We start from the raw sequence: 23,876 nt of genomic DNA, 5'->3' as shown, positions 1-23,876 counted from the left end.
GGGTTAAACCACTGTTTGGGCGCGCGGCAGAGCTTGGAAGAGAAGCAGCGCCGTTTGACTTTTTCAATGCAGAATTGCATTGCAGTGCGATCACATCAGAGGACAGAGAAATTAAATGGCACATCAGACTTTTTTTTTATGTACGGCTGCCGTTACTAAACTCTAAGTCACTGTGCTGAGCAATGCAGAGGGTCAGAAGATGTTGAGGAGACTGGTGCTTCAGCCAGCAAAGAACGAGGAGAGGTGTGTATTTGATTATTTGTTTTTTATGTATGGTGCAATATATGGGGCCCATTGTGTATAGATTATTGTATGGAGGTCATTATTCTATATAGAGCATTATATGGAGCCCATTATTCATTATTGAACATTTTATGGGGTCCGTTATTCTGTATGGAACATTAAACAGGGCCCATTATTCTGGATGTAGCATTAAATGAGGCCCATTTTTCTGTATGGGTCATTATATGTGGTTCATTATTCTGTATGGAGCATTATATGGGGCCCATTATTCTGTATGGAGCAATATATGGGACCCATTCTGTATGGAACATTATACAAGGCCCATTATTGTGTATGGAGCATTATATGGGATCAATTCTGTATGGGGCATTATATGAGGCCCATTTTTCTGTATGGGGCATTATATGTGGTCCATTATTCTATATGGAGCATTATATGAGGCCCATTATACTTCTATGAAGCAATCTATGGAGCCCATTACACTGAATGAAGCAATATATGGGGTCCATTATAATGTACGAAGCACTATGTGGTGCCCATAATACTGTATGGAGGACTACACTATCCAGTCTATATTGAAAAGTCTGCAGTCCCTCTGACTGCAGACTATTGAATCCTCCCTAAGGCACGCGCTGTGTGCAGTGATGATTTGATAGTTTCTGAGCTATTGTAGAATTTACAATAGATATCACTCATGTGATGTAAGAAGTAAGTGAAATATTGTAATATACCTATAATTCTCTGTCGTGCATCATGACTAGTGGTATGTGGTAAAGGGGCCCACAGACTCTTTTGCCCAAGGCCCACAAAAACCTGGAGCTGGCCCTCGTCATCATAACATTTCTGAAAATTACTGTTTATCTCTGTTGTACCAGAGTCACATACAAATTTACTTGACAGGTTATTTCCACCTTAAATATCCCTTCATTTTCCCTTGATTAAAGCCATGAAGAGCATTTCTGCTGATGACCTATAATTGCCCGCCTGAGATCATTAGAAGACTTGACTCCAACTCTTCATCATCTCGGCTAACACACTATAGCACCTCTAAAAGATTATTACTTAGACAATGCTATTCCAGAAGTCTGATTTACATCGACTGTTTCCCATATACAAATATCTTAGTGATTTGGGCATTAGTTTTGGCAAAGTATCTCCCATTCTCACTCAGACAACAGCAACCTTGGCCAGAATTAGTCACTTAAGAGAATAAAAACATGGCAATTTAATGTAATAGTTCAATTGCTTGTGTACTCAGGAACATATCACAACTTTCCAAGCAGCTTTTCTTATTTATTTAATATCAATGAAAATAAAATCCCTTCTACTAAAGTTAAACCACATTGCAATTTTGTTTATCATTACTTTTTGCCAAAGAACTGTAATATCAAAATTATTTGTGTTGGAAAATCAATATCATAGTTTTGATCAATTTTCCTGGCTACAGCGATGCCCTATCATAAAAATGATACCAAAGCATTTTACACAGATAAACTGCTAGAGATGAGGAAACTTTTGTAGTAAATCTCAATGCTGCAATAACTTAATGGACAAACATAGAACAATAGCATAGAACAATATATAATACTCTGTATATGCTATATCTACGTATCTGTATATACAGTGGGTATGGAAAGTATTTCATTGCAGCCATTTGGTAAACTCAAAAAAGTTCATTTTTTTCTCATTAATGTATACTCTGCACCCCATCTTGACTGGAAAAAAACAGAAATGTAGACATTTTTGCAAATTTATTAAAAAATGAAAACTGAAATATCACATGGTCATAAGTATTCAGACCCTTTGACTCAGACACTCATATTTAAGTCACATGCTGTCCATTTCCTTGTGATCCTCCTTAAGATAATTCTACTCCTTCACTGGAGTTCAGCTGTGTTTAATTAAACTGATAGGACTTGATTTGTAAAGGCACACAACTGTCATTATAAGACCTCACAGCTCACAGTGCATGTCAGACTAAATGAGAATCATGAGGTCAAAGGTACTGGCCAAGGAGCTCAGAGACAGAATTGTGGCAAGGCACACATCTGGACAAGGTTACAAAAGAATTTCTACAGTAATCAAGGTTCCTAAGAGCACAGTGGCCTCCATAATCCTTAAATGGAAGAAGTTTGGGACCACCAGAAGTCTTACTAGACCTGGCCATCCAGCCAAACTGAGCAATTGTGGGAAAAGAGCCTTGGTGAGAGAGGTAAAGAAGAACTTCAAGATAACTGTGGCTGAGTTCCAGAGATGCATTAGGGATATGGGAGAAAGTTCCACAAAGTCAACTATCAATGCAGCCCTCCACCAGTCAGGCCTTTAAGGCAGAGTGGCCCGACAGAAGCCTCTCCTCAGTACAAGACATATGAAAGCCCGCATAGAGTTTGCTAAAAAAAACGCATGAAAGACTCCCAGACTATGAGAAATAAGATTCTCTGGTCTGATGAGAAGAAGATAGACCTTTTTGATGATAATTCTAAGTGGTATGTGTGAAGAAAACCAGGCACTGCTCATCACCTGCCCAATACAATCCCAACAGTGAAACATGGTGGTAGCAGAATCATGCTATAGGGGTGTTTTTCAGCTGCAGGGACAGGATGACTGGTTGTCATTGAAGGAAACATTTATGCGGCCAAGTACATAGATATTCTGGATGAAAACCTCTTCCAGAGTGCTTTGGACCTCAGACTTGGCCGAAGGCTCACATTCCAACAAGACAATGACCCTAAGCAAACAGCTAAAATTACTAAACAGTGGCTTCAGAACAACTCTGTGACCAATCTTGACTGGCCCAGCCAGAGCCCTGACCTAAACCCAATTGAGCATCTCTGGGGAGACCTGAAAATGGCTGTCCACCAACGTTCACCATCCAACCTGATGGAACTGGAGAGTATCTGCAAGTAAGAATGGCAGAGGATCCCCAAATCAGGTCTGAATGGAGCATCATTCACAAGAAGACTCATGGCTGTACTAGCTCAAAAGGGTGCTTCTACTCAATACTGAGCAAAGGGACTGAATACCTATAAAGATGTGATATGTCAGTTTTTCTTTTTTATTAAATTTGAAAAAATTTCCAAATTTCTTTTTCTTTTTTCAGTCACAATGTGGTGCAGAGTGTACATTAATGAGAAAAAATGAACTTTTTTGAATTTACCAAATGGTTGCAATGAAATAAACAGTGAAAAGTTTAAAGGAGTCTGAATACTTTCCGTACCCACTGTGTGAGCCAAAATAAATAAAAGATGAAAAATGCTCTTCCACACCTTGGGCTCAGGTCAAACACAGTGTTTTGCTGCATTTTTGCACATTTGCAGCGCTTACAATGGTGGAAAAAAATCTACAGAAAATATACTTCTATCATTGTAATACCATATCTGGCCATGTGGTGTGTGAGACATGATCATACACACATCCTGTTTAATGTATGAAAGAGGGACTCTGTCACAATTTTATTTTTTGGCTCATAAGAAAGCCATCACTATTTTAGAGGGCCAACTGCCAACCCTCACTAAGCATTATTGGAGGGCCAGCAGATGGCTATGCTTTGCATAACCGTTAGTGATGAGCGAGTGTACTCATTGCTCGGGTTTTTGTGAGCATGCTCGGGTGGTCACTGAGTATTTGTTATTGTTTGGAGATTCAGTTTTCATCACCGCAGCTGAATGATTTACAGCTACTACCCAGCCTGAAAACATGTGGGGGTTGCCTGGTTGCTAGGGAATCCCCACATGTAATCACACTGTCTAGTAGCCGTAAATCATGCGGTTAGGGTTAGGGTTGGGGCTAAAGTTAGGGTTAGGGTTGGGGCTAAAGTTAGGGTTAGGGTTTGGATTACATTTACGGTTGGGAATAGGGTTGGGATTAGGGTTAGGGGTGTGTCTGGGATAGAGGTGTGGTTAGGGTTACCGCTGGGATTAGGGTTAGGGATGTGTTTGGATTAGGGTTTCAGTTATAATTTGGGGGTTTCCACTGTTTAGGCACATCAGGGGCTCTCCAAACGCGACATGGCGTCCGATCTCAATTCCAGCCAATTCTGCGTTGAAAAACGTAAAACAGTGCTCCCTCCTTTCCAAGCTCTCTCGTGTGCCCAAACAGGGGTTTTCCCCAACATATGGGGTATCAGCGTACTCAGGACAAATTGGATAACAACTTTTGGGGTCCAATTTCTCTTGTTACCCTTGGGAAAATACAAAACTGGGGGCTAAAAAATAATTTTTGTGGGGAAAAAAAAGGATTTTTTATTTTCACGGCTCTGCGTTATAAACTGCTGTAGTGAAACACTTGGGGGTTCAAAGTTCTCACAACACATCTAGATAAGTTCCTTGGGGGGTCTAGTTTCCAACATGGGGTCACTTGTTGGGGGTTTCTACTGTTTAGGTCCATTAGGGGCTCTGCAAACGCAATGTGACGCCTGCAGACCAATCCATCTAAGTCTGCATTCCAAATGATGCTCCTTCCCTTCCGAGCTCTGCCATGCGCTCAAATGGTGGTTCTCCCCCACATATCGGGTATCAGTGTACTCAGGACAAATTGGACAACAACATTTAGGGTCCAATTTCTCCTGTTACCCTTGGAAAAATACAAAACTGGGGGCTAAAAAATAATTTTTGTGGAAAAAAAAATATTTTTTATTTGCACGGCTCTGCGTTATAAACTGTAGTGAAACACTTGGGGGTTCAAAGCTCTCACAGCACATCTAGATGAGTTCCTTAGGGAGTTTACTTTCCAAAATGGTGTCACTTGTGGGGGGTTTCTACTGTTTAGGTACATTAGGGGCTCTGCAAACGCAGTGTAACTCCTGCAGACCATTCCATCTAAGTCTGCATTATAAATATCGCTCCTTCCCTTCCGAGCCCTCCCATGCGCCCAAACGGTGGTTCCCCCCACATATGGGGTATCAAAGTACTCAGGACAAATTGGACAACAACTTTTGGGGTCCAATTTCTCCTGTTACCCTCGGGAAAATACAAAACTGGGGGCTAAAAAATAATTTTTGTGGGAAAAAATCTTTGTTTTATATTTACGGCTCTGCATTATAAACTTCTGTGAAGCCCTTGGTGGGTCAAAGTGCTCACCACACATCTAGATAAGTTCCTTAGGGGGTCTACTTTCCAAAATGGTGTCACTTGTGGGGGGTTTCTACTGTTTAGGTACATTAGGGGCTCTGCAAACGCAATGTGACTCCTGCAGACCATTCCATCTAAGTCTGCATTCCAAATGGCGCTCCTTCCCTTCCGAGCCCTCCCATGCGCCCAAACGGTGGTTCCCCCCACATATGGGGTATCAAAGTACTCAGGACAAATTGGACAACAAATTTTGGGGTCCAATTTCTCCTGTTACCCTCGGGAAAATACAAAACTGGGGCTAAAAAATAATTTTTGTGGGAAAAAAATTTTGTTTTATTTTTACGGCTCTGCATTATAAACTTTTGTGAAGCCCTTGGTGGGTCAAAGTGCTCACCACACCTCTAGATAAGTTCCTTAGGGGGTTTACTTTCCAAAATGGTGTCACTTGTGGGGGGTTTCAATGTTTAGGCACACCAGTGGCTCTCCAAACGCAACATGGCATCCCATCTCAATTCCTGTCAATTTTGCATTGAAAAGTCAAACGGCGCTCCTTCCCTTCCGAGCTCTCCCATGCGCCCAAACAGTGGTTTATCCCCACATATGGGGTTTCAGCGTACTCAGAAGAAATTGGACCCCAAAAGATGTTGTACAATTTGTCCTCTTACCCTTGGGAAAATAAAAAATTGGGGGCGAAAATATAATTTTTGTGAAAAAATATGATTTTTTATTTTTACGGTTCTGCATTATAAACTTCTGTGAAGCACTTGGTGGGTCAAAGTGCTCACCACACCTCTAGATAAGTTCCTTAGGGGGTCTACTTTCCAAAATGGTGTCACTTGTGGGGGGTTTCAATGTTTAGGCACATCAGTGGCTCTCCAAACGCAACATGGCATCCCATCTGAATTCCAGTCAATTTTGCATTGAAAAGTCAAATGGTGCTCCTTTGCTTCCGAGCTCTGTCATGCGCCCAAACAGTGGTTTACCCCCACATATGGGGTATCAGCGTACTCAGGACAAATTGTACAACAACTTTTGGGGTCTATTTTCTCCTGTTACCCTTGGTAAAATAAAACAAATTGGAGCTGAAGTAAATTTTTTGTGAAAAAAAGTTAAATGTTCATTTTTATTTAAACATTCCAAAAATTCCTGTGAAACACCTGAAGGGTTAATAAACTTCTTGAATGTGGTTTTGAGCACCTTGAATGGTGCAGTTTTTAGAATGGTGTCACACTTGGGTATTTTCTATCATATAGACCCCTCAAAATGACTTCAAATGAGATGTGGTCCCTAAAAAAAATGGTGTTGTAAAAATGAGAAATTGCTGGTCAACTTTTAACCCTTATAACTCCCTAACAAAAAAAAGTTGGTTCCAAAATTGTGCTGATGTAAAGTAGACATGTGGGAAATGTTACTTATTAAGTATTTTGTGTGACATATCTGTGTGATTTAATTGCATAAAAATACAAAGTTGGAAAATTGCGAAATTTTCAAAATTTTCACCAAATTTCCATTTTTTTCACAAATAAACGTGGGTAATATCAAAGAAATTTTACCACTATCATGAAGAACAATATGTCACGAGAAAACAATGTCAGAATCACTGGGATCCGTTGAAGCGTTCCAGAGTTATAACCTCATAAAGGGACAGTGGTCAGAATTGTAAAAATTGGCCCGGTCATTAACGTGCAAACCACCCTTGGGGGTGAAGGGGTTAAAGACCAGTCACCATTCTGGTCGCTCTTCTGTGAACTTGCTCCAGTTTGTTGATGTCTTTTTTGAAATGTGGTGCCCAAAACTGGACCCAGTATTCCAGGTGAAGTCTGACAAAAAACTAGTAGAGCGATATAATGACTTTGCGTGATCTAGACTGTATGCTTCTGTTAATACATCCCAGAATTGCATTTGCCTTTTTTGCTGCTGCATCACACTGTTGACTCATGTTCAGTTTATAATCTATTAGTATACCCAAGTCTTTTTCACATGTGCTGCTGCTTAGCCCTATTCCTCCTATTCTATAAAGGTTTTTTTTTTTCATTTTTATTGCCCAGATGTAGTACTTTGCATTTTTCCTTGTTAAAAACCATTATGTTAGTTGCTGCCCACTGCTCCAGTTTATTTATATCTTTTTGAATCCACTCTCTCTCTTCTCTAGTATTAGCTATCCCTCTAAGCTTTGTGTCATCAGAAAATTTAATTAGTGTACCCTCAATTGCTTCATCTAAATCATTGATAAAGATGTTGAACTGAACAATACAGGGCCCAGGACAGAACCCTGTGGTACCCCCTTGAGACATTCTTCTTACTGGATGTGCAGCCATTTACGACCACTCTTTGGGTCCAATCACTAAGCCAGTTATGAATCCACCTAACAGTTGCCTTGTCCATTTCAAGGCAACTGTTAGGTAGATTCAAAACAGGCTTAGTGATTGGACTCAAGCTAAGTTATGAATCCACCTAACAGTTGCCCTGGAACTGGTGCAGAAACTGCTGTAGCAGGTGGAGGCAACCCCGATTGAACCAGAGCCTGCAATCCTCGGTGTTCGTAGCATGTGTTCCACCCCAGGGTCCGACTGGGTCACGGCTTCCATAATATTCACCCTGTGTGCTTTTAGGGAAATGTAGCATCCCCGGCAACAAGCACTTGTCCACATGTATATGGTTAAGTAGACCTTCCCAATAACTGCAATGGTCAGAGCATGGTTTATGTTATGGAACACGTGCTTGTGTTAGACAGGGATGGCACTCCGGGTGAAAAGTGGCAATAATTCCAGGGCAAGTAGTCTGGAAATGTGGCTGTTTAATATTGTGGCCTGTGGGTGGGTGGCTGCACATTTATGCTTGTGTTCCAAGGACTGGGGTAGGGACAACTGAATGCTGCACTGGGACAAGGAAGTGGACATGGTTGCTTATGGTGGTTGCAAGTGTGCAACGACAGGTGCAAGGTTGGAGGCATTAAAAGGGATTGACATTCACATAGAACAGGGGAAGAGGCTGTGGTGTCACCTACAGACACTGTTTCTGGACCCTGGCATTTGGCCCAAGTAGTTGGGTGCTTTGCTTTCATTTGCTTGAGCATGCTGGTAGTGGTCAGGCTGGTAGTTGTGCCTCTGCTGATACTGGCATGGCAGATGTTGCAAATGTTCTTTCTTGAGTAAATTGGACTATCTTTAAAAAAGTGCCAGACTCTCAACACCTGACCCTTGGCTTGACAACTTCACCCGTGTTGGTATTCAGGGGAAAAAAAGCCCACCTCTCATCTCTGGCCACCCCAATGCCTCTTCCTACCTGTTGTGGTGCTGAAAATTGCTACCCCTGTGTGCTGTAGTCCTCACCCTGCATGTCACCTTCCCAGGTTGGCTCAGTAACTTCACTGTCCACTACTTCACCTTCCTCTTCCGCACCCTGGTCTACTTCTTGACTTACTGATGTAACGCCACTCGTTGGCAATTGTGTCTCATCATCATCCAGCGCTAGCAACAGTAATTGCATCTTCCCACCATCGCCTTCTTGTGTGCGTGGCTGCTCAAATATTTGGGCATCGTTACACATGATCTCCTCACGTCCCTCATGAAATGGGCAGTGCAAGGGGCCAGAATCTATAAATGAAAATGTGAACAGTTCTTTGGAGTGTCCAAGTGTGGGATCACTTGTCTCCAGGCATTTTAAATGGTGGGATGAAGGAGGATGAGGATGAGAATTATGTGGTCCAAGATTACAGCTACTGAGACTTGACCATGTGGAAGACAGGGTGGTGCTGACAAAGTGACTTGAAGCATTATCTGCTATCCATTCATGTTGTGAATTAGACTTTTTGGCTCCCTCTTGTGGTTACTAGTGATATGACTCTGGGATTTTCTTCCCTCAGTTTGCACCCAGCTGGGTCGTTAGTTCAGGGGTGTTGCTATATAAACCTCCTGGATCCTTAGTCCAGTGCCTGGCATCGTTGTAATCAGACACATTCTGTTTGCTCCTATCTGCTGGTCCTGGTTCGTGCAAAATTAAGCTAAGTCCTGCTTCTTTGTTTTTTGGGTTATTTGCTTGCTCTCATTTTTGTCCAGCTTGTACTAAATGTGATTCCTGACCTTGCTGGAAGCTCTAGGGGGCTGGTGTTCTCCCCCCGGGCCGTTAGACGGTTCGGGGGTTCTTGAATTTCCAGTGTGGATATTTTTGATAGGGTTTTTGCTGACCATATAAGTTATCTTTCTATATTCTGCTATTAGCTAGTGGGCCTCTCTTTGCTAAATACCTAGCTCATTCTTATGTTTGTCTTTTCCTCTTACCTCACCGTTATTATTTGTTGGGGGCTTGTATCCAACTTTTGGGGTCTATTCTCTGGAGGCAAGAAAGGTCTTTCTTTTCCCTTCTAGGGTTAGTTAGTTCTCCGGCTGGCGCGAGACGTCTAGAATCAACGTAGGCACGTTCCCCGGCTGCTGGTATTTGTGGTGCTAGGATTAGATATATGGTCAGCCCAGTTACCACTGCCCTATGAGCTGGTTTTCTGTGTTTGCAGACTTAGCAATTATTCCTGAGACCCTCTGCCATTGGGGTCATAACAGTATGCCACGCCAACATTGAATGTTTAATGCATTGCAGAAGTGGGATAATAAGAAAGGAAATTCTGAGTTTTTTTTTTTTTTTCTTTCCTCTCTTCCTCCCCTTTACCTTTGAGTGGCTTGTGCTTGCTGCAGACATGAATGTCCAGACCTTGATTACAAGTGCAAACCAGCTGGCAGCTCGTGTGCAAGGCATACAAGATTTTGTTACCAGTAGTCCTATGTCTGAACCTAAAATACCTATTCCGGAATTATTTTCTGGAGACCGATTTAGGTTTAGGAATTTCATGAATAATTGTAAATTGTTTCTTTCTCTGAGACCCCGTTCATCTGGAGATTCAGCTCAGCAAGTTAAAATTGTTATTTCTTTTTTACGGGGCGACCCTCAGGATTGGGCTTTCTCCCTAGCGCCAGGAGATCCGGCATTGGCAAATATTGATGCGTTTTTTCTGGCGCTCGGATTGCTTTACGAGGAACCCAATCTTGAAATTCAGGCAGAAAAAGCCTTGCTGGCTATTTCTCAGGGCCAGGATGAAGCTGAAGTGTATTGCCAAAAATTTCGGAAATGGTCCGTGCTTACTCAGTGGAATGAGTGTGCTCTGGCCGCAAATTTCAGAAATGGCCTTTCTGAGGCCATTAAGAATGTGATGGTGGGTTTCCCCATTCCTACAAATCTGAATGATTCTATGGCGCTGGCTATTCAAATTGACCGGCGTTTGCGGGAGCGCAAAACCGCTAATCCTCTGGAGGTGTTGTCTGAACAAACACCTGATTTAATGCAATGTGATAGAATTCAGACTAGAAATGAGCGGAAAAATCATAGACGTCAGAATGGGTTGTGTTTTTACTGTGGTGATTCTACACATGGTATATCAGCATGCTCTAGACGTCTAAAAAGGGTTGTTAGTCGTGTCGCCATTGGTAGTTTGCAACCTAAATTTATTTTGTCTGTGACTTTGATTTGCTCTTTGTCTTCTTACCCTGTTATGGCGTTTGTGGATTCAGGTGCTGCCCTGAGTCTTATGGATCTGTCATTTGCCAAGCGCTGTGGTTTTGTTCTTGAACCGTTGGTAAATCCTATTCCTCTTAGAGGTATTGATGCTACGCCATTGGCGGAAAATAAACCGCAGTTTTGGACGCAGGTGACCATGTGCATGACTCCTGAACATCGGGAGGTGATTCGTTTTCTTGTTCTGCATAAAATGCATGATTTGGTCGTTTTGGGTCTGCCATGGTTACAGACCCACAATCCAGTCTTGGATTGGAAGGCAATGTCTGTGTCAAGTTGGGGCTGTCAGGGAATTCATGCTGATTCCCCGCCGGTGTCTATTGCTTCCTCTACTCCTTCGGAAGTTCCTGAGTATTTGTCTGATTATCAGGATGTATTCAGCGAGTCCAGATCCAGTGCTCTGCCTCCTCATAGGGACTGTGACTGCGCCATAGATTTGATTCCAGGTAGTAAATTTCCCAAGGGAAGATTATTTAATCTGTCTGTACCTGAGCATGCCGCAATGCGTTCGTATATCAAGGAGTCTCTGGAGAAGGGGCATATCCGTCCTTCCTCTTCCCCTCTTGGTGCGGGATTCTTTTTTGTGGCCAAGAAGGACGGATCTTTGAGACCTTGTATTGACTATCGGCTTCTGAATAAAATCACTGTTAAATTTCAGTATCCTTTGCCTCTGTTGTCGGACTTGTTTGCCCGGATTAAAGGTGCCAAGTGGTTCACCATGATAGATCTTCGTGGTGCGTACAACCTTGTGCGCATTAAGCAAGGAGATGAATGGAAGACTGCATTTAATACGCCCGAAGGTCATTTTGAGTACTTGGTGATGCCTTTTGGGCTCTCTAATGCTCCCTCAGTGTTTCAGTCCTTTATGCATGATATTTTCCGGAAGTATCTGGATAGATTTATGATTGTTTATCTGGATGATATTCTGGTTTTCTCTGAAGATCGGGACTCACATGTGGAGCAGGTCAGGATGGTGTTTCAGGTTTTGCGTGAGAATGCTTTGTTTGTTAAAGGCTCAAAGTGTCTCTTTGGAGTACAGAAGGTTCCCTTTTTGGGGTTTATTTTTTCCCCTTCTGCTGTGGAGATGGACCCAGTCAAGGTCCGAGCTATTCATGAGTGGACTCAACCCACGTCAGTTAAGAGTCTTCAGAAGTTCTTGGGTTTTGCTAACTTCTACCGTCATTTTATCGCTAATTTTTCTAGCATTGTTAAACCTTTGACGGATATGACCAAGAAAGGTTCTGATGTTGCTAACTGGGCTCCTGCAGCCGTGGAGGCGTTCCAAGAGTTGAAGCGCCGGTTTACTTCAGCGCCTGTTTTGTGCCAGCCTGATGTCTCACTTCCCTTTCAGGTCGAAGTGGATGCTTCTGAGATTGGGGCAGGGGCCGTTTTGTCACAGAGAGGCCCTGGTTGCTCGGTAATGAGACCATGTGCTTTCTTCTCTAGGAAGTTTTCGCCTGCTGAGCGGAATTATGATGTTGGCAATCGGGAGTTACTGGCCATGAAGTGGGCATTTGAGGAGTGGCGTCATTGGCTCGAGGGTGCTAAGCATCGTGTGGTGGTCTTGACTGATCACAAAAATTTGATGTATCTCGAGTCTGCTAAACGCCTGAATCCTAGACAGGCCCGCTGGTCATTGTTTTTCTCCCGTTTTGACTTTGTGGTCTCGTATTTACCAGGTTCAAAGAATGTGAAGGCTGATGCTCTTTCAAGGAGCTTTGTGCCTGACTCTCCTGGAGTCGCAGAACCTGTTGGTATTCTTAAAGAGGGAGTTATTTTGTCAGCCATTTCTCCTGATTTGCGACGCGTGTTGCAGAGATTTCAGGCTGGTAGACCTGACTCTTGTCCACCTGACAGACTGTTTGTTCCTGATAAGTGGACCAGCAGAGTCATTTCCGAGGTTCATTCCTCGGTGTTGGCAGGTCATCCGGGAATTTTTGGCACCAGAGATCTGGTGGCTAGGTCCTTTTGGTGGCCTTCCTTGTCACGGGATGTGCGGTCATTTGTGCAGTCCTGTGGGACTTGTGCTCGAGCTAAGCCTTGCTGTTCTCGTGCCAGAGGGTTGCTCTTGCCCTTGCCTGTCCCGAAGAGGCCTTGGACACACATTTCCATGGATTTCATTTCTGATCTCCCGGTGTCTCAGGGTATGTCTGTCATCTGGGTGGTATGTGATCGCTTCTCGAAAATGGTCCATTTGGTGCCTTTGCCTAAGCTGCCTTCCTCTTCCGATCTGGTTCCTGTGTTCCTTCAGAATGTGGTTCGTTTACACGGCATTCCTGAGAATATTGTGTCTGACAGAGGATCCCAGTTTGTTTCCAGGTCCTGGCGATCCTTTTGTGCTAGGATGGGCATTGATTTGTCGTTCTCGTCTGCCTTTCATCCTCAGACTAATGGACAAACGGAGCGAACTAATCAGACTCTGGAGGCTTATTTGAGGTGTTTTGTTTCAGCAGATCAGGATGATTGGGTGACCTTCTTGCCGTTGGCTGAGTTTGCCCTTAATAATCGGGCTAGTTCCGCTACTTTGGTTTCGCCATTTTTCTGCAACTCTGGTTTCCATCCTCGTTTTTCCTCGGGACATGTGGAGCCTTCTGACTGTCCTGGGGTAGATTCTGTGGTGGATAGGTTGCAGCAGATCTGGAATCATGTGATGGACAACTTAAAATTGTCACAGGAGAAGGCTCAGCGTTTTGCCAACCGCCGCCGCGGTGTGGGTCCCCGACTTCGTGTTGGGGATTTGGTGTGGCTGTCTTCTCGATTTGTTCCTATGAAGGTCTCCTCTCCTAAATTTAAGCCTCGCTTCATCGGTCCTTACAAGATATTGGAAATCCTTAATCCAGTGTCCTTTCGCTTGGATCTTCCGGTTTCGTTTGCCATTCACAACGTGTTCCATAGGTCTTTATTGCGACGCTACGTTGTGTCTGTGGTTCCTTCTGCTGAGCCTCCTGCTCCGGTGTTGGTTGAGGGCGAGTTGGAGTACGTGGTTGAGAAGATCTTGGATTCTCGTCTCTCCAGACGGAGGCTTCAGTATTTGGTCAAGTGGAAGGGCTATGGTCAGGAGGATAATTCCTGGGTGGTTGCCTCTGATGTGCATGTGGCCGATTTAGTTTGTGCCTTTCACGCTGCTCATCCTGATCGCCCTGGTGGTCTTGGTGAGGGTTCGGTGACCCCTCCTTAAGGGGGGGGTACTGTTGTGAATTAGACTTTTTGGCTCCCTCTTGTGGTTACTAGTGATATGACTCTGGGATTTTCTTCCCTCAGTTTGCACCCAGCTGGGTCCTTAGTCCAGTGCCTGGCATCGTTGTAATCAGACACATTCTGTTTGCTCCTATCTGCTGGTCCTGGTTCGTGCAAAATTAAGCTAAGTCCTGCTTCTTTGTTTTTTGGGTTATTTGCTTGCTCTCATTTTTGTCCAGCTTGTACTAAATGTGATTCCTGACCTTGCTGGAAGCTCTAGGGGGCTGGTGTTCTCCCCCGGGCCGTTAGACGGTTCGGGGGTTCTTGAATTTCCAGTGTGGATATTTTTGATAGGGTTTTTGCTGACCATATAAGTTATCTTTCTATATTCTGCTATTAGCTAGTGGGCCTCTCTTTGCTAAATACCTAGCTCATTCTTATGTTTGTCTTTTCCTCTTACCTCACCGTTATTATTTGTTGGGGGCTTGTATCCAACTTTTGGGGTCTATTCTCTGCAGGCAAGAAAGGTCTTTCTTTTCCCTTCTAGGGTTAGTTAGTTCTCCGGCTGGCGCGAGACGTCTAGAATCAACGTAGGCACGTTCCCCGGCTGCTGGTATTTGTGGTGCTAGGATTAGATATATGGTCAGCCCAGTTACCACTGCCCTATGAGCTGGTTTTCTGTGTTTGCAGACTTAGCAATTATTCCTGAGACCCTCTGCCATTGGGGTCATAACACATTCAACAACCTTTTCACACTGGTCTGATTTCAAGAGTGGTGTTCCGTGCCCCCCCTACAAAGTGGGACAGGGAGCTAGATGGACATGATGTATGTAAACTTCTTAAATGTGGTTTTGAGCACTTTGAGGGGGGAAGTATTTAAAATGGTGTCACTTTTGGTATTTTGTCCTATAGGCTCCTCAAAGTCACTTCAAAACTTATGTGGTCCCTAAAATAAATTGGTTTTGCTAATTTTGTTGGAAAAATTATACCACACTTTTATCTCTTCTAACAACAAAAATATTTCAAAACTGATGCTGATGTAAAGAAAACCTGTGCTAACTGTTAATTATTAAATTGGGTTCCCCATTTTTCCTTGATACATATATATGTTCTTGGGCTATGTATAGTTTTGATTTATTCAATATAATTTATATTTTTATATAAATATATTTATAATCTAAGACCCAGCTGTTTTGCTAAGCTGGGAAGACAGTCAGTAATCAAGTAATTGCTAGGTCCAATAAAGGCAGCAGCATTAAGTGCTATGTAGACTTCCCAAGAAAAGACAAAAGCCGCTATAAATTGCTTCTATTTTCTATTCGGGAGCCTGACCTGTTCCTTCTGGACATCAAGAACAGGAGCTTTAATGCAGCAAAGTCAAAAGATGTCACTGTAAATGTGCAATTTGTACCATCCACAGGTTGTAGGTGTCATTAAGAGGTTAAAGGAAGCCTGTCGCTCTGTTTCGGTTTCGTCTTTACCTTATGCCTCACGTGCGACCTGAACTCATCCTGGGTCCATGCACCCAACATTGCAATGTATAGGGGTCTTTATATGGAGCCGCGTACATTTTAGCTGCTTTTTTATTATTTTCAGCTAGAGTTAATAAGTAACAAAATCTCAAAACCTGATGACACATTAAATCATCTTAATTGTTAGTTCTGATCTTATTAACAGACATACATAGCTGAGAGAGCTCGAGACCCATTGAAGTAAATCAATACAAATAAATAAACGGACATCAGACTTTCTCTACAAGCAACAGAACAATAAATACAATATGTTGTCATAGAACAAACTTTTATTCCCTAATGTTGTGGTTTTTGTAATTGAAAGCATTCTTAAACCAGAGCTATTGTGTGTGCAGCACATCTGCAGAATTTCTCCCGCAGATCTGGTTATAACATTAGTTATGGGTATAAGTCTGAGAGCATAGAAATAACGTATACATATTCTGTGAAACACATGAATCGTGTATCATGCTTTGCAATTCTTATAGAATCTGATAGATGTTTTATTTTATAACTCTTTTTTTTATTCTGGCATTTGGTAAGACTTACGAATTTCTATTTTGCAGTACTTTTTGCTGTAAACATTTGAGATGTCTTTTCCGAATATTTTCTTTTCTTTCTATTTTGAGAGGCTATGTGTGACTCATATAGAACTTTCTCTTAGAATTTCTCATAGAATTGTACTATTTGGGAGGCTTGCCATCATTATTTGTGCTGTAGTTTATGAAGATTTTGGGGAAAAATAAGAACCTTGCTTTTCATTGTTGCTTTGCATTAAACAATTGTTTAAACTACTTATAAATATTCTGCAATTTGAAAAATTGTTACAAGCATCTGAGGTAGATAGATAGATAGATAGATAGATAGATTAGATAGATAACAGATAGATAGATGATAGATAGGTAATAGATAGATAATAGATAGATGATAGATAGATTAGATAGATAACAGATAGATAGATAGATAGATAGATAGATAGATAGATAGATAGATAGATAGATAGATAGATAGATAGATAGATGATAGATAGATATTTCCATTACAAACCTCACTTTTGGGGGTGAGCATCGCTGTTTATTTAATTACTAAAAGTCGAATACTAGAAATCAATACTTATTATAAGTGTGCCATACCCAATGTGCAGGAAGGGGTTAAATAGTAAGTACTCCTTTACTCCTTTGTGGTAACGATAATTTATGGCTTAAATGGATCCAACTTTGCAAATAGATTTAATTACAAATTATAAATACCCTACAGTTTTGTGTCTTTAACGCCGATGTTTAGCTATATGTTTCCATGGTTACAGACCACAAACAAACCCTGTGTTGTCTGATTCTATAATTGTGTGTTAATTTCTTGCATCTCTCCCGTCTTCTTCTAGCAGGGGTCCAATGATTTTTACCACCTGTCATCTTATATCTTGTCAATATTGTCAGAAAAATGCAGTTAAGATTTTTTTTCCTACATATTTTTTGCACTGCACTTGTAAAAAGTTTCATATTATATTTCCTAAATTATATTTCCTAAATACAGTATGTCCTCTTGTTGGTGACATTGTAGATATTCTATTGTTGGGCTAACTTTGATCCAATGAGTTGCACTGTCTATAAATACCAAAAAAGTGAAGAATTATGCAGTTTATTTTAAGAAGATTTATGTTACTGTTCTCCAAAAGTCAACTTTTTATTGTAGTAGAATACTGGAAAAAATTATGCTGTAGACTATCAGATGTGAGGTTAGAGAACATGTGCTTCTTGTTCCCATGCGTAAAGTTGAGTAAATCAAAACAATTATCACAAACAACTTCCCACATATGATCATAAATTGGTTTATATCTTAAATTACAGTGATGCCATGTGTTTAGCCATAAAATAGAAATAATGCTTGAAAACAAACACTTTATTCTGTCTAATCTTAAGTAGCAGCACAAGTCTTTACCCTTATTCATGATGGTATATGATATATAAATCTTATTTAGCTTTTTTTCTGTTCAGTGATGAAGAAAATATAGTAAAATATCCTGGCAGTAGCCATACGTATGTGTCTGAGTTTATTTGGTGATGAATATGCTACTAATATCACACGTGTCAATCAAAAGGCAGCACATTCTTACGGAGGAATCTCCTATCTTTTTTCAGTGTTTCACTGTAGTATTCTGTGTACTCAGAAACCAGAGCATAAAGGATTTGATGGGTTCCCTTAAGTAAATTCTTGTATAAATAGTTGGTGCCCTGCCAGGTCAGAAAAAGGGGATAGAGAATTTCCAAAAGGTAGAACAGATTTAGTGATGAGCGAGTGTGCTCGTTACTTGAGTTTCTCCGAGCATACTCGGGTGGTCTCCGAGTATTTTGGCATGCTCAGAGGTTTAGTTTATGCTGATGCAGCTGCATGATTTGCGGCTGTTAGACAACCTGAACACATGCAGGGATTGCCTGTTTGTTAGGGAATCCCCACATGTATTCAGGGTGTCTAGCAGCCGCAAATCATGCAGCTGCGGGGACACAAACATAATCTACAAGCATGCCCAAGATACTCGGAGAACACCTGAGCATGCTTAGAAAACTCAAGTAATGAGCACACTCGCTCATCACTAGTTAAGACGTGCAGGACAGATTTTGATGGTTTGGGTTGCTTTAACTGCTGTCCATACTAACTACATATTTTTTAGAAGATCTGAAAGGCGGGGTTTATTTTTATCCAATGGCTCCATTTCATCACTTTAAATTTGCGTAATCTACATTATAAATATGTAATTATTAATAATTCAACATTCAATAAAAAATGAAAATAATTGCCACATAACATACAGCATGTAAATAAAGAATTTCTCCTTTTTAATGCTATAAGGTACTGAAGTTGTTATTGAACACATTATTCAAGGGAACTTGTCACCATGAATAACACTGTTAACCTGCAGATATGGGGCTCATCTGCAGGTTAACAGCGTTATTATGCTGCCCAGCACCTGGATGTCAGTCAGGGTCAGGGGTGCGCTTACAGCAGCCGGTCTGAATACCGAATGCTGGCGGGGAGAATAAAGATAATTTTATTATTATTATTATAATTTTCTTCCCGCTGCATTCGGCTTTGTGCAAGTTTCAGACAGCATCATAATGCAGTTGACCTGCAGATTAGCCCCATATCTGCAAGTTAACAGCGTAATTCTTGGTGGCAGGTTCCCGTTAATTAATTAGTTAGCAAAGATTTCACAATTAATATGGACTTTTGAGTCTCAGCAACAGTTAACTCCCATGGGTGATGAGACAGAGTCTGTGGCACAACATGATCAAATGGTACAAATACTTATTGCTCGTAGCTTTCATGTAGAGTAGCGTAAGAGGGGTTAAATAGGTAAGAGGGAAAGGAAGACCATTTTGGCTCTGTGCATATGTCCATTTATATTTTCTGTCTGTTTCCGTCTGTTGCTCTATTAAATGGAATGAAAAAACGGAATTAGCATCCTGTGCATTTTTGTTTCAAATGGAAGAAGAGGGGTCCCATTGACATATATGGGGTCCATCTGGTTTCCATTTGTTGTTTATTTTTAGAATAAAAAAAGTTCTGCATGCAGAAAATTTTCTCATCGTGTGCATATAGCCTTACTGCTAGCGATACAGATGTGAGGCAAATTGCTGCTCTTGGCAGGAAAAACATAGCTGAAAAAAACGCTTGGTTTTGTCTCATCTTTGACTGATTAGAGTGGTCAGTGGTGAAAAACACACAGAGAATTGACATGCTGCAGATTATTTTCTGTACCAAATCTGCAAGTCAAAATGAAGCAACGTGTGCATGACACATCAGGTTTCTCATTCACTTTCCTGGCATCAGGATTGCTTCAGTTTTATCTACAAAATCTGCAAGGAAAAGGCGCACCAAAAACATACCAAATCTGCAACGTGTGCACCCAGCCTAAGGGCACTGATACTGAGCTTTAGACATGGTGCCCACAATCATACGATATTCTCATCATGCTAGTCTCATACAATCAACATGATATTGCCTGCTCGGTGCTTTTGGACAATTTTGCTTTAAGATTGTTTGATATCAATTTCAGCTTGATGAGATTACAGTCAGAATAACTGATAAATCATGGACTTGGGTGCAGATTTCTTCTTGGTACTGTAGAAATCCCGGTCAGTTATGTGAAACTTTCGTCAGTTTAATTATAGTGACAACTTTTAAGCTCCTGTCCTCAATGTAGTAAGTGATTCACAGCCTCCAGAAGCTCTTTCTGAATTTTAGATTTGAGGATGGTGATGGTCATAGCTAGTGATGCGCACACTCTCTGGTGTTATCTTAGCATCTGGGCGTGCTCATATATTATGTTCATATTATGTTCAAGTCCCTGCAGCTGCATGATTTGCGGCTGTTAGACAGTCCCAACACTTGGGCATTCCCTAACAATCAGGCAATAACCACATGTGGTCAGGCTGTCTAACAGCCACAAATCATGCCGCCACAGAGACTCGAACATAATCTAATATATAATTGCTAATCGGCTCTGTCACAGCTTCCGGTGATTGTGTCGTTATCCCACATTCCACCGGAGCCGGAAGGCCACGAACTGCGCCTCCACAAGTGACAAAAACGGCATCGCTATTCCGTCAGGACATCAGTTGCACTAGCCGCTGATCTCCCAACAGCAGCCGTGGCTCATCTCCGGCCACAGGGAGGTTAGCATCAGAACTACGCTGACCGCCATATTGGAACACCCAAGTTATGGGTATTCCGATATGGCGGCCGAGATTCATATCCCCCGCCAAGCCGCACGGCACTGCTCATTGGCTGAGCACCCCTGATGCTCAGCCAATGAGCGGCGTGCGATTAAAATCCCCCCGCCAAAGCCGCGTGGCTCCACTAATTGGCTGGGGATTCAAATTTGAGTCCCGCGCCAAAGCCACATGGCACCGCTCATTGGCTGAGCCATCTGCCCGCTGAGCCAATGAGCGGCGCGGGACTCAAATTCCCCGCCCCACTGAGCGGTGCCGCGCGGCTTTGGCGGGGGATTTGAATACCACGCAGCTCATTGGCTCAGCCGCCAACAGCTCAGCCATTGGCTGAGGTATGTTGGAAAGCGCAAATGGTGTGACGCATGTCCATTGCTCCTGTTAGCACCACTAAGGATACACAGATGTTCATTTCACCGCACTCCCGATGCAATAGCATCAGACGTATGTCTAGTATGAACATAATATACGAGCATGCCCAGATGCTCAGATATCACCTGAGCATTATCTTATCTCAGCACGTTTGCTCATCTGTTCTAGCTATCTGTTTATTGTTCTATAATATTAATATTTTTCTTATATTTTGGGCTGACATATCATGCCTTCAAGGGAATCTGCCAGTAGGTTTTTGCTATGTAATTTGAAAGCACAATGAGGTATGGACAGAGACCCTGATTCCAGTGATATATCACTTAGTTTATTGGTACAGCAATTTTTCTAGAGTCATAGTTTCCTCTGCTGCAGATCTAGCAGAGCTCAGTTATTGAGCTTTGTATAACCTCACTCATAATCAGTATCACAGCTTTCTGTGTACATAGTATAGTGACATAGAGCTGCTTATTTAGTGACTGGGGCAGGGTTAGATTACCCCACTCCTTCCAAGTTGTCTTGTAATGATAACCTCCTGATAATAAACATTGATTGTATTGAAACAGAAAAACTCAGCCCAGTAAGTAACACATCTCTTGAATCAGGGTCTCTGCTCCTACATTATAGTGCTCTCAGATTACATAGCAAAAACCTGCAGACAAATTCCCTTAAAGATCAATCAATGAAAAGTTTTTTATAGGTTGTCAGACATGGGAGAGATCCGAGGTTACCGTGATTATTTTGCCACATGGGGTCCGCAAATGATTAAAGGTGAACTTGTCTTGTCTTACGTAAGAGCAGAATTAGATCTGGAGGAAATCCTACACTATTTCCTTTCTAGATAACAATGCTGGCTCTTCACTGTCTTGTGCAGTTCCATTGTTACAATGCGCAGTGTGAGGAAAGAAAGTGTTTTGGGGGGCACTTATCATTCTTTGTGGGTTATTGATGAATAATCATGTTTCTGTATTTTTGTGTTTGTTGTATTATTTTACTCACTGAAATCACTGCTATGTGTATACACATGAGTCTAGTGGGTGGTCTTCAGGGGTGTAACTACAATAGGTGCAGGGGTTGCAATCGCACCCGGGCTCTGGTTCCTAGGGGGCTCTAAAAGTCCCTTTGGCCTATAGAAAAAGACTATTGCTATTAAAGATTTAAAATATTTAGGGGCGCCGTTGGAGCTTTCGCATCGGGGCCCATGAGTTTCAAGTTACGCCTCTGGTGGTCTTATTCAGTGAATGACAGCTATCTCTGCATGCACAGTCATATAGGGAAGACTGTCAGTCACCAGTAGGACCGCCCACTGGACTCAGTTGTATACAATGTGAGGTTTACTGAAACTTTTCCCACAAAGAATTATATCAATCTGCTCAGCTCCTCCTGCTCTGTAACATCCTGCCGGCAGATTAGATACCATAGACTTCTATGGTGCTTCTACTGTACCGTGGCATGCCATAAAATTTATATGAAAACATGAAATCCAGAATCTGACAGAAAAAAGTGTCATGCACTATCAGATTGAGAGAATCTAAGTAATAGGTAAGTCACTAATAGGGTGATGATGTTACTGATGGTGAGTAATGGAACAATGTTGGCATGTAAGGTGACGTGGGGAATAATTCCTGTTACACCATAAAGTCACCTGCTTCTGCAGCCTAACCTGCAGCGGAGAGGAACGTCTTCTGCATGGAATCATGGTGAACATGGGTGCTCTGATGGTCGAGCATAGTTCATACCCTGAGGCGTCTGTTTGATCATGAAACGCGTTGTATAAGAGCAATCGGAATATCCTCATTGTCTGAGCCGGACTCCGCCAGCTGCACAACCACGATCACCGCCGGTATCCAGCAATACACGTAACATTAGATGGTACGTTATGCAGTTTTCCCCCCTAGAAATGTTACTACTGAGAGAATATGAGAATGCCTCTGCAATATAGTACAGTGTTATATGGGTGACACAATCTTGGTACGCACAGCTTTATGTCTGCGTGATTTAGTATAATATTTACAAGCTCTCTGCTTGCTGTCAGTAAAAAGGAACATTCCAAGACTGAGAAAAGTCTTACAGACCAAATATTTCTCATGGTAATTAATCCCCTGGGAATTAAAAAGGAGTTAAATATGATATTATTTAACTATAGTGCTGCATTTTAGAATGGATTGAGTGCAGTGCGAGAGTCTAGACACAATTGTAGCAGACCCACTGTTGTGAGAAGTATGTGGTCTTTGTCAGTTTTAAAGGGAATCTGTTGGTAGGTTTTTTGCTACCTCATTTGAAAGCAGCAAAATGTAGTCAAAGAGACTCTAATTCCAGCGATGTGTCACTTATTTTATTGAGTGCAGCCATTTTGGCACAGAGATTTTATATATAAAATGCAGCAGAGCTGAGAAAGCTAACCCCGCCCATTTCACAGCTAACCCCGCCCACACCAAGCTCTCTATGTACATTGTCTATTGACAGTGAGCTGCTTATCAGAGGAAGGGGCATGGTTGGACCCCTTGGCATGAGGTAGCTAGTCAGGGCAATGATAGTCTCCTGATGATAAAACATTCATTGTAAGTAAGCAACAGCACACAGCTTAATAAATGGCACACCTCTGAAATCTGCATTTCAGCCACTTTCTCCTGCTGTCTTCAGATTACATAGCAGATTCCCTTTAAGCTCCTCCCTGCAACCAAGAATTCTCACATTCACTGTCCACAATATGATTTGAAACTGAAAATCAAATCATATCGAAAAGTTAATTTAACTTTTTCCTCAAACTTTTCCCTTCGATGCCTTTTGGCACTGTAATACACAGGAGGGTTGGTAGTAATTACAGCTCTATGGGAAGAAGGTCTAGTATTGTCCATATTACAGTGTGAACGCTCCGCAGTGAACATCCCCAACCACGTTGCCCAGAGGAAGCTGATCGGATTTTACATTCATCAACCACTCATGTAAACCAGACATACATTACTTAGCAGGAATTCAGAAATCAGAGAGCGCACATAAATGCTGGTATACCTGCACCCAATTACCAATCTGTGGGAGCTCGGATCGTGCCCATATGTTTATTGAGCCTGGGTTTTGATTTGCTGACCATATGGTGCAATATATTTCCCGTCTCACTATCAGACATAACTCTCTATTAGAAACATACAAGCTCCAGTCATCCCATGTGGGACGCTTGGATATGAGGGATGTCTGACATTCGGAGCGACACAAAACTG

This window comes from Ranitomeya variabilis, chromosome 1 (assembly GCF_051348905.1).
Source record: "Ranitomeya variabilis isolate aRanVar5 chromosome 1, aRanVar5.hap1, whole genome shotgun sequence".
NCBI classification, from domain to species: Eukaryota; Metazoa; Chordata; class Amphibia; order Anura; family Dendrobatidae; genus Ranitomeya; species Ranitomeya variabilis.
This window is presented reverse-complemented; position numbering follows the sequence as displayed.